The following is a 10,707-nucleotide window of genomic DNA, read 5'->3' as shown; positions in this document are numbered from 1 at the left end:
GAAGATATCAATTCAATAATAAAGGAGGACCATTTAGTAGTCCCACCTTATCCACAGGGGATAAATTCCAAGACCCCCTAGCAGATTCCGGAAACTGCAAATAGTACTGAACTCTATATATACTATGTTTTTTTTTTTTCCCTATGCATACATATCTATGATAAAGCTTAATTTATAAGTGAGGCACAGTCAGAGATGAACAGTCTCTCTCTGTCTCAGAATATCTTGTACCATATTCACCCTTCTTGGGAGGATGTGAGATGCTAACATGCCTACATGAGTAGATGAAGTGAGGTGAATGATCTGGCATCGTGATAGAGTGTTAGGCTACTCTTGACCTTCTGATGATATGTCAGAAGGATCATCTGCTCTTAGACCACGACTGGCCACAAGTACCTGAAACTGTAGATAAAGAGGAACTAATATGGAATACAAGACACTAAATTTTTGTTTTTGTTTTTCTACGCATAAAATGCATTTAATAAAAATCTGCTAGCAGAATGAGTGGTGAATTCTATTAGGTGTGTAAAGAAAATTTGGGCTTAGGCTATTTTAGCAGAAGATGTAAGAATAAAATCAACGAATAATAGGAAGAATAGCCAATGGCAATTGTGAGCTATGTGCTGTGGACCTGACCTTACTTAATCTTCACAAGAAATAAATGAGCTACGTATAACTAACACAGGTAAGGACAATGAGCCATAGACAGGGCAATGACTTCCCCAGGTCACCAGAGCAGGAAGTTTTAAGGCAGCCTTCGATTTAGTGACTACAGGACTTTGGCTGGCTTCTGTCCTCTTTGTTGCCGGTGTTAATTTGTCCCAAGTAACTTAAATTTTAGCTGAGGTTGTCCTGTTCTCTGAGATCAAGACAAGATTGATATAAACTCTTGCTTCATATCCTGGATGAAATCCAGTGTCTCCCCCCAAATCTCTGTAGCTTCCTGGAGGCTTTTAGTCCCACAGTCAATTTCTGGCTCAAAGTTCCTGCTTTGATGGAGTACTTGAACTTCCCCCCATCTCTCCCCTTCAGCTATTCTCTTCTCTGTGCTCTGTGCTGACCCAACGTGGAATTCGGTTCCTTTGGCTGGTTTTCATAAGCCCACTCTTCTGATATAATTGTGTGTAGCAGATTTTAGGAAGGTTTGGGGAGACAAATATACTATTTAGAGACTTGGGGTTGGGGGAGACCAATACTACTTACGGATTCCAGAATCCTAAAGCATTTAATGCTGATCATTGGACACTCCCTCCTTTAATGTTCTTTGGCTATCTTGCTGTGGGGAATTGCTCGTTGGCCAATTTCTCCAACAGGTGCCAGGCTCGTGACTCAGTGCCTCTCCCTTCTCCCCACTCAGTGGCTACCCAGCCCCGACAGTTGGGGGGGCTTGAGGTATGGGGGTGCAGAAGGTGCTCTATGGTGTGTGAGCAAGGAGAGCTTTGAGGTGGCCCGTTTCTAGACCATCAACTTGCAGACCAATTGATCGGCCTGAAAAGACCCCTGCGGTCTAGATATTTTTCCTCTTCTCTCCCTTCTCCCCTTCCCTCGTGACCCCCTTTCCTGCTTTACAGAGGAATAGCATACCTCTCACCCATCCCAAATTTCACTATAGCACATTGCCTTGGAGTGTTAAAACCTCTTCACGAAAGAATCATTTGAAATATTGATGTGTGTCTAAGAACGTGATAGACTCGAGCGAGTGGGTAGCTATTCCTTTTTAGGTCTGTTGGCTTACGACGAAATTGAAGGAGAACTTGATTGAGTTGTCAGCTGATAGATCATTTAAAAATACATTTTGCAGATACATAACTATGCTAATTTGGGGAAATATAACTCAGGGAGAATCCAACAGTTGAGTGATGTTGCTGAACTAAAATGCCTTCATTACCACCTACTTATTTAGGTGAGTCAGGCGTTTTCAGCATTTTCATCTATAAAAAAGACAAGTCAGGGTGGCATTAATGCTGTGTCCTGTGTCATTTTGGCACTAAGGATATAGGAACTCAGAAAAAGAACTGTGCAAGATCTATTAAGAGAAACATTTCCAAGCTTTCTCTTACTTTTCATGTAACATACAGGCATACCCCGTATTACTGCGTTTTGCTTTATTGCTCTTTGCAGATATTGTGGTCTTTGCAAATTAAAGGTTTGTGGCAACCATGCGTTAAGCAGGTCTGTTGGCACCATTTTTCCAACCGCGTTTGCTCACACCATGTCTCTGTGTCGCGTTTGGGTAATTCTCGCGGTGTTTCAAACTTTTCAGGATTATTAGATGTTTGATGATGATTAGTGATTACGACGGGCTGAAAGCTCAGAGCGTGGTTAGCCTTTTTTAGCAATAAAGTATTTTTATTAAAAAAAATTTTTTTTAAGTTTTTATTTCTTTTGAGAGAGAAAGCGTGCAGGTCAATGGGGGAGGGGCACGGGGAGGGGGAGAGAGAGAATCCTAAGCAGGCTGTGCGCTGTCAGCCTACAGCTTTACTCAGAGCTTGATCTCCCAAACCGTGAGATCGCGACCTGAGCCGAAGTCAAGAGTTGGGCGTTTAACTGATGGTCACCTTGTCAAATATTGCACCCCAGCAATAAAGTATTTTTTAAATGAATATATGTACATTTTTTAAAGATGTAATGTTACTGCACACTTAATAGGTTACAGTTTGCTATAAACATAATTTTTATATGCACTGGGACACCGCAAAATTTACTTGGCTCACTTTATTGCTATATGTGTTTGTTTTTTTGTTAAATATATATAGAGAGAGTGTAAGCAGAGGAGAGGGGCAGAGGGAGAGAGAGGGAGAGCAGAGAGAGAGAGAGAATCTTAAGCATGCTCCACACTTAGTGTGGAGCCCAATGCGGGATCAATCCCACAACCCCGGGATCATGACCTGAGCCGAAATCAAGAGTCAGATGCTTAACTGACTGAGCCACATGGTATGTGTTTTATTGTGGTGTTATGATCAAACCTGTGGTGTCTCCAGTGTTTGAGATCTTTTTCTTCAATGGTGTCCTACTAATAACTGTCATGATAATTCAACCCGCACATTTTTAACAATTTAGAACTTTAGATTCATAGGGAATAAGCAAACCGACTTCAGATTTTAATAGGGTGATCCATAAGGCTTTCAAACATGAAATATGAATAAAATGCTATGGCAGAAGCGGAATAGCAATCCAAGCTGAAGGATAAAACATAAACGAAAGCAAAGAATAAGATAAACAGAAGTGTAGGAAGAAATAATTCTAGTATGTTCTTCCTGTAACTCAGTAGATCGTTTTGCACAGGTCCCAGTGCAAATGTGCCCAGACCACTTTGGAGGGTCCCTCTGTAATTCAGGGGGCAGGGCGCTTCTCCTGTGTGCAAGAGGATGGGAGGCAGGCGGAGGATGATTAATGACTATACTCCTGCACGAGTCATTGCCACGGGTTAGGTCCTCCGTGGACACTGACCTTAGAGTTATTAGTTTGTTCTTTTTTCAGTGTAGTTACTTTTCACTGAAAAACAAAAATGCTTTACAAATACGAACCCATAAAACCAATCTTATCTCTTCTTCCCAGATGGTGCAATAAAGACCTAAAAACATCAAGGAAGGTTTCTGAAATATTACGAGCAGTGGAAGAAAGAGGAAGAAGATCCTTGGGTCCTCATTCTAGGATTAGTAGACTGCCATTTGTGGCTGCGGTGTGAGGTGAGGTACATATCTTGAGGATTTTAGCACCGTGGGGGCTTATCGTGACTTGTTAACACAGACTGCCGAGTAACAAGCTCTTTCTTTTGACATTTTCCAGAATTGCCTTTTGAAACAGGCCTGCTGAAGTCTGTCCCCGCCAGGCCTCCTGTACCCTTCACCTAGTGCCCCCGTACTTGTCAAATATGTCAAAAATAGAGGGGATTTTCATCGATTGTGTTGGCTCCTTCCTTCACCTCCTGGAACTCATGTGAGGTGAGCATGTCAGCGCCATGGAGGAAGCCAGAGGAGAACCGTGGGCTGTGGCAGGAGAGGTGAGGAGAGCAATGGCGGCCCCCCGGCAGGGAAGGCACTGCCATGGGGACATGTTTTGCTGACTCAGATAACGCCCTGGACTTTGTCTAGGACCCTCATGATACCTCCAGGATACAAATGCTTGTAAATTTGGGGGCCGGCACCTGTTAGCTCCAGGAGGGATAGTTAACCTCCAACCATGGTGGCCCCTTTGAGACAGGAAGGAATCCTTGACTTTGAGAAGGCTGGAATGAGGGTCTGGGCAACCGATGCCATCTCTGGTTTTTCCTCTTGGAATGGAATCCACATTCATACAATTCACTCTTTTGAAGTATACAACTCAGTGGGTTTTAGTGTATTCTGAGTTGCGCGAACATCACCACGGTCTAATTCCAGAACATTTCCATCACCTTGGAAAGAAACCTCATGCCCATTAGCAGTCATTCCCCAGTCCTCCCTCCAGGCCCTGGCCACCATTTCTGTCTCTACAGATTTGTCTACTCTCTTACGGGCATTCCAAATAAATGAAATCATGTGCCATGTGACGTTTTGTGACTGGCATCTTTCCTTCAGCAAAACTATGTTCCCAGGGTTCTTCCATGTTGGAGCGTGTATTAATACTTTCTTCTTTTAATGGCGAAATAATATTCCACTGTGTGCATATGCTACAGTTTGTTCATCCATTCATCAGTTGATGGACATGTGGATCATTTCCATGTTTTGGCTACCACAAATAATGCAGCTACGAACACTGGTGGAAAAGTTAATATTTTTTTAAAGTGCATGTACTTGGGAGCTCATTTTAGTCGAACAATGCGGATAGGCTAGTCAAGATTCGTTGATGCTAGAACTTACATTGGTACGGCTAGTCCAAAAGCCATTGTGCGTTGGGAGTAAGTTATAACAGAATCTCTGTTTACTTTTTCATGCATCAAGGACGTGAAGAGAAAATGTTTATTTGCCTGTCTCATCTCCATATTTTTTTTTTCGTCTCCATATTTTTAAAGCATGTTTACCAATTCAGTTCAAAAGTGTTGCTGGCTGATTATATCTTCCGTGTCACGGACATGTCACATTTGTATTTCAGAGATGTCTCTTGACACGCAAAACCTTCTTTGGTTTGATTTCGACCGATTCACCAGCCCGGTGGTTCCCAAACTGAGTATTGAGGGCCTTTGGGTCCTGCAAGAAAATCACAGGGGTGGTGTGGGAATATTTTAAAGTGTTGAGTTCAAGGTACTCAAAACTAGGAGGATAGGCTACTAGTTTGAACAGTAGGTAGTGATTCTGTTGAAGAAATATCTGTGTGAGAAGTGGGGGTTTTGGCGGGAGCTCTGATAAAATGCCAGGACCGCATGAAATCAGTGTGGAACAGGAAGCAGAAATGTGTGTGTCAGAGGCTTTCTAGTGGCCAACTGACACACACATTCTCCAAATAAGTAATTGTGGTGCTTTAAGAATGGAAAAAACGATGTTTTTTTCCTTTGTTTCAACTTCAATGTTATTTGAACCTAACTGTGTAATAAACCTTTAAATGTTTCTTTTGGTCTCGGGTTGCCACGAAAAACTTACTGAGATATGTGGGTTGCAATGAACCGAGATGTTTGGGAACCTTTGTTCCAGTCTTTCCCCCTAGTTTCTCATCTTTGCTCCATTGAACTCTCAGCAGAACATAGCCTGCTCCTTCATGGTCGAGGTCTTTGCACGTGTCTCTTTGCCTTGGAGTTCACCCCTTGTGTCCATTCTCCTTCTCCCTGGAAAACTTTTTTAACCCTTCAAGACTCTTTGCAGACCCTTCAAGCCCCTCCTCCGGGAAGCCTTCCTGGAATTCTCCAGGTGCGCTCATTTGCTGAATTTTCAGTGCTCCCAGGATCGCTGGTTTATTCTTCTGCTTCGTGCGTCTCCACCCCTCACGGTGCTAAACTTTGTCTAGATCACTGGACTTTCTTTCTCATTCTGAGTTCCACAACCACAGAAACCACCTGTTAGCAGCCTGTATCCCCAGCACAGCACTGAATGCACTGTGACTGGTTAACTGCATGAATGGACCGAATGCTAACATAAGATATCTATCAAGCTACTTACCCTTTCTCCTTCGGAATTCACGGGTTGTTTTTTTTTTTTTTTTTTTCTCCATGGGAAGCAACCTACTATGGTAGTCCTGGAGAGTGCTGTAAATAATCATGATTGCAGTCCCAATAAAGCCCGATCATCAGTCCAAGGGACCATGCGAATAACAAACCGTGACCATTTCAAAGGCAATTTCCTGACCGCCAACTCAAAGCACACGTCAGACACAAAAGTTGTGCCAATCGAAGAGCTCCAATTTAAAGGATAGGGTTCCTTGCAAGGTCAGCCTGAATTGGGCTTAAATGAAACGAAATTGATGGCAGATGAAAGCTCGACAGGTTCCAGAATCATTGTATACTTGTTACGGTGTTCTCACTAACACCCGAGCACCAGCTCAGTGGACCTCAGCTTCCGGAGCTGCTTCTGGGGTCACTGGCAGGCACATCTGTTTGGTGCAAATCTGCCTATTTGCTCATTTGCCAAAAATGTAAAGTCGAGCCCTGAATTAGTTTCAGTTCACTGCCTCCCTTCCAAGCTGACGAATCAGCTGCAGGGATTACGGTGCTCCCCCCCCCTCCCCTCGACCTGCTAAATTACACCCACAAGTGAACATTCACAAAAGGCAGCTTGAAAGCCGGCTGTCTGGAAGGACGATGCACGGAGACGCCTGCATCCTGTGGATGAACACGTATCACGCTCGTTTATCTAGCTCAGGTCCCAGCGCTCCCACCAAAGCCGAGGCGGATACAGAGACACTCTTTAGAAGCTCTTATTTTCAAGACGAGGGTGATACTTGTATTTTCTGAAAGGAAGGCCCCTCCCGCTCATATTGGGACAACGTGTGCATGAATAGATAAGTATTTGCCTCGTGGTCTCAAAAGTCGCGCTTCTCACAGAATTCAAGTCCAGCCTTCGTTAATCTCAGGGGTGTTCTCTCTAAAAATCACCGGGCACGGTACTTTAATGTCATGTGCATTTTATTGCATCATGGTTCCTCAAATTACAGTCATCCTCCAACCCTTAGGTTCAGCACAAAGCAATGTCATCTTTACATGGTACTCGGCAGACTGGGGCTACCTTTGAACGTCCTGCAAAAATAAAACTATCCGTCCACAGAGAAGTGACCGTGGAGATGAGATGCCTTAGAAAGAAAGGGCTTCTCCTTCCTCTTTAGCACATCACTTGACAAAATGTCCCGCTTTGCTCCTCTTGGTGGATATTTATGGAACGTGTATTTCAGAGCGTAAGGAGCATTGTGCTACTGAGACGGAGATTCCTTTATGGGATAAGTCTTCAGCCCACAGCACCAGCTCCACCGCACTGCTTGGCAAGGAGACTGAACGCCCCTGCCTGTTTCCTCCAACTTTCCTCCAACTGGTCCGGACCCCTCCTTGAGCCGGACACTTTCTGCCTGCTCAGCAGTGAGGAAGACAGACGATCTCACGGGAGACACACAGAGCAAACGCAACGTAACCAATAAAAATCAAGATCATTGTTGGGGGCGCCTGGGTGGCTCGGTCGGTCGAGCGTCCGACTTCAGCTCAGGTCACGCTCTCGCGGTTCGGTTCGTGAGTTTGGGCCCCATGTTGGGTTCTGTGCGGACAGCTCGGAGCTTGAAGCCTGCTTCGGATTCTGTGTCTCCCTTTCTCTCTGCCCTCCCCTGCTTGCACTCTGTCTCTCTCTCTTTCTCTCTCTCTCTCAAAAATGAATAAACATTGCAAAAAAATTTTTAAATCAAGATCATTATTAAGCAATGATATTTAAAACAGGGTGACGGGGAAAGAATATAGGGGTAGTGGTTGTAGTCAGGGAAGGCTTTTTGAGGAGGCACCATTGAAGACAAAACCAAGGATAAGAAGGAGTGCACCTTGAAGGGACCCAGGGGAAGAGCGCCACAGGTAGGGGGAACAGTAAGTGCAAGGACCCTAGGGACTGAAAAATGAAAGTGTCCCTCCCCTCCATCCTGCCTTTCACCAGCCACCCTGTGCTTTGTGTCCCATTCATCCTTCCTATATGTAAAGTGACCAGAGATTCCAACTGGTCAACACGCCTCGCCTCCCCCCTGCTGCTCCCCCTCCCCCTCTCCCCACCTCCCCCCACCTCCCCGCACCCCAACCACGGACCAAAAGGATCTGGGTGTTCCTAAGAGCCATACCTGGATGGCAGGGGTCTTAATCAATTGCATACACTAATTTTTGGATCCATGAAAAGTAAAGGTATGAAGCTTTTCTAGAAGCTAACATCACGGAGGCGGGATTTGCATTTTCGCAATGAACTCAGTGAAACGTACAGACCTCTAAGACACGCCCTGGTGTAACATTCTGTGAGGTCTACTTAAATAACAATAAGTTCTGCACAAAGATGGAGAGTTGCTATTTTGCCTGCTTCGTCTCTGAGATGTTGCTAACCTCTTGCGTTCTTTCTAGGTGTGGGCGCCTGGATACAAAGCAGACATAGCATAATGGCTGTGTTCTTAGCCTGTGGCCTGCAAGGGATCCCTGTGGCTGTGGAGACCCACAGGCCTGTCATTGTAGCTGTCACCTGCACTCGTCACATCCTTCATTCTTCCTACTCCAAGGGGATATTCCCATCAAGAGGAGGTACAATGAGTACCCACGGTGACAATGCGTGTGGACAACACGTTGCCATCTGCCTGGGGTAAGAAACAAAAGGGCGCAAAGATGGGATCATGTTGCCTGGGGGAGTGGCGCTGGGTAAAGGCTAGTACTGTTCTTCCAAATGCATGAAAAATTCCCACTGTTGTTCACGACCCAGCCCCGGTGACTTTGTATGCAGTGTTGCCTGATCACACCTTATTCCCAGCCCCAGGGCACGGAGAGTCTCTGCTCGCCCACAGATACGTGTCCTTGCCCGCCTCAGTGAATTGAAGTGCATCTGACTCTAAGCCTAGATCCCTACTGGCGCCGTGAGCGACCCTGTGCTTTGCTCATTTAGCTCTGTCACAGTGCCTGCCCCAAAGATGTTTGCTGTATACGAATAGATACATGCAGGGTACGTAGTGAATACAGCTCCTCCAAAGCCATATCATAAGTGGTGGCTGCAAACCAGGAATGGTGGCAGAACCCAGCACTCTGGGATAACGGGGGGGGGGGGGGAGCAGAGAAGAGCCTACCTCAGCAGAGGCCCCATCCGCATGAGATAAGGACCACCACCACTTAGGACCGCTCATCTCCCATCCACCTAGACATTTCTTTTTTCTCTGCCTTAGAAAACAATAGACAGAAGGTAGGGAGACTGAGATGTTTTGATGAAAGTATAACATTACTTAATGGGTTAGCCTGCACACTCTTTTTGTTGCTGTAAAGTCTGTCTGAAGTGTGTGTTTTGGCCTCTCTGTCTTAGCAACTTAGTAAGTGCAATATCCTGAGCAAAATGGAATCTCTTTTTTTGTTTGTTTGTTTGAAGGTTGAGACTATTGTAATGCCTTGCAGCCATCATAATATCCAGACCCCTGCCCTGGTTTCTTCTGGAAACTGCATAAGAAATACAGGCAAGTCTTCGCTAACCCCAGGGCATGATGGCACGGTAATTTTTTGAATAAATCTTAAAATAATCTGGTTTCCTTATGACCCATGCTTTCCGCCCCAAAGTCATAAGCTATAAAAAATTCGGCTGGGTTTATGTTTCTGCTTAATCAAGGTTTACTGTCTGCCTTAAACTTGGTGCCAAGTGACATCCGGTAATCATTCTTTGTTTGGAGCATCCCAGCAGCCGAGAAGTCAAATCCATCATCAAGTGACAGTTGCACTCAAATTCCAGAAGGGAGACAATTCATAAACCTCTCATCTTTATTTATTTTTCCCTTACCCCCATCAGGGAATCCTCTAGCCTGATGCTATTAGTAGATAGGGCATGACCTCCCGTACTACTGTAATATTTCTTCACTTGGCGTGCTTGGCGAGAAGACTCTGGAAAAATGGATATGGAGAGAACAGGATATATAATTCCTGCCTTCCTAGAATATGTCACAGTGATAAGTGGATGACGAATGCTGATGAGTATCGACTACTTCCTCAATCAAGCCCTGTGTTCTGGAGTGTGTGTGTGTGTGTGTGTGTGTGTGTGTGTGTGTGTGTCTGTTGCAGCTGCTGTCTGTAGTCTATTACTAAACCATCAAAATGATCACAAACAATCCAAGAAGAAATTGAAACGGCATTAGAGGCATTGTTTTATCCATCTACAGTATTAACAGTGCGGTTTAGCAAAACCACTCCTGGAATACATTTTGCCTTAATAATGTATGAGTGGCAGTAGCTGCAAAGAATTTCTGGAATCAGAGTCACAGATGTGGACATGTTTTTTTTTTTTTTTAATTTTTTTTTTCAACGTTTATTTATTTTTGGGACAGAGAGAGACAGAGCATGAACGGGGGAGGGGCAGAGAGAGAGGGAGACACAGAATCGGAAACAGGCTCCAGGCTCTGAGCCATCAGCCCAGAGCCTGACGCGGGGCTTGAACTCACGGACTGCGAGATCGTGACCTGGCTGAAGTCGGACGCTTAACCGACTGCACCACCCAGGCGCCCCTATGTGGACATGTTTTTATGAGTTGAATTATAACAAAATAATTGTCTTGACTGAAGGGTAGATAGTGGAAGTGGGCTTCACTCGATAAGCATTCTTTTTGCTATCAT

At 44.8% G+C, this 10,707-nt stretch overlaps 1 long non-coding RNA gene across 1 annotated transcript; it reads left to right on the top strand.

Moving 5' to 3' along the window:
- The first annotated feature begins 2,476 nt into the window (after positions 1 to 2,476).
- Positions 2,477 to 10,390, top strand: LOC123383191. Its single transcript, XR_006592672.1, has 4 exons — positions 2,477 to 3,689; positions 3,790 to 3,944; positions 8,480 to 8,711; positions 9,480 to 10,390. It is a non-coding gene; the product is annotated as an uncharacterized LOC123383191 (long non-coding RNA).
- Positions 10,391 to 10,707: the final 317 nt, after the last annotated feature.

The sequence above is a fragment of the Felis catus genome, chromosome F2, assembly GCF_018350175.1.
Source record: "Felis catus isolate Fca126 chromosome F2, F.catus_Fca126_mat1.0, whole genome shotgun sequence".
In the NCBI taxonomy this organism is placed as follows: Eukaryota; Metazoa; Chordata; class Mammalia; order Carnivora; family Felidae; genus Felis; species Felis catus.
This window is presented reverse-complemented; position numbering and strand designations above follow the sequence as displayed.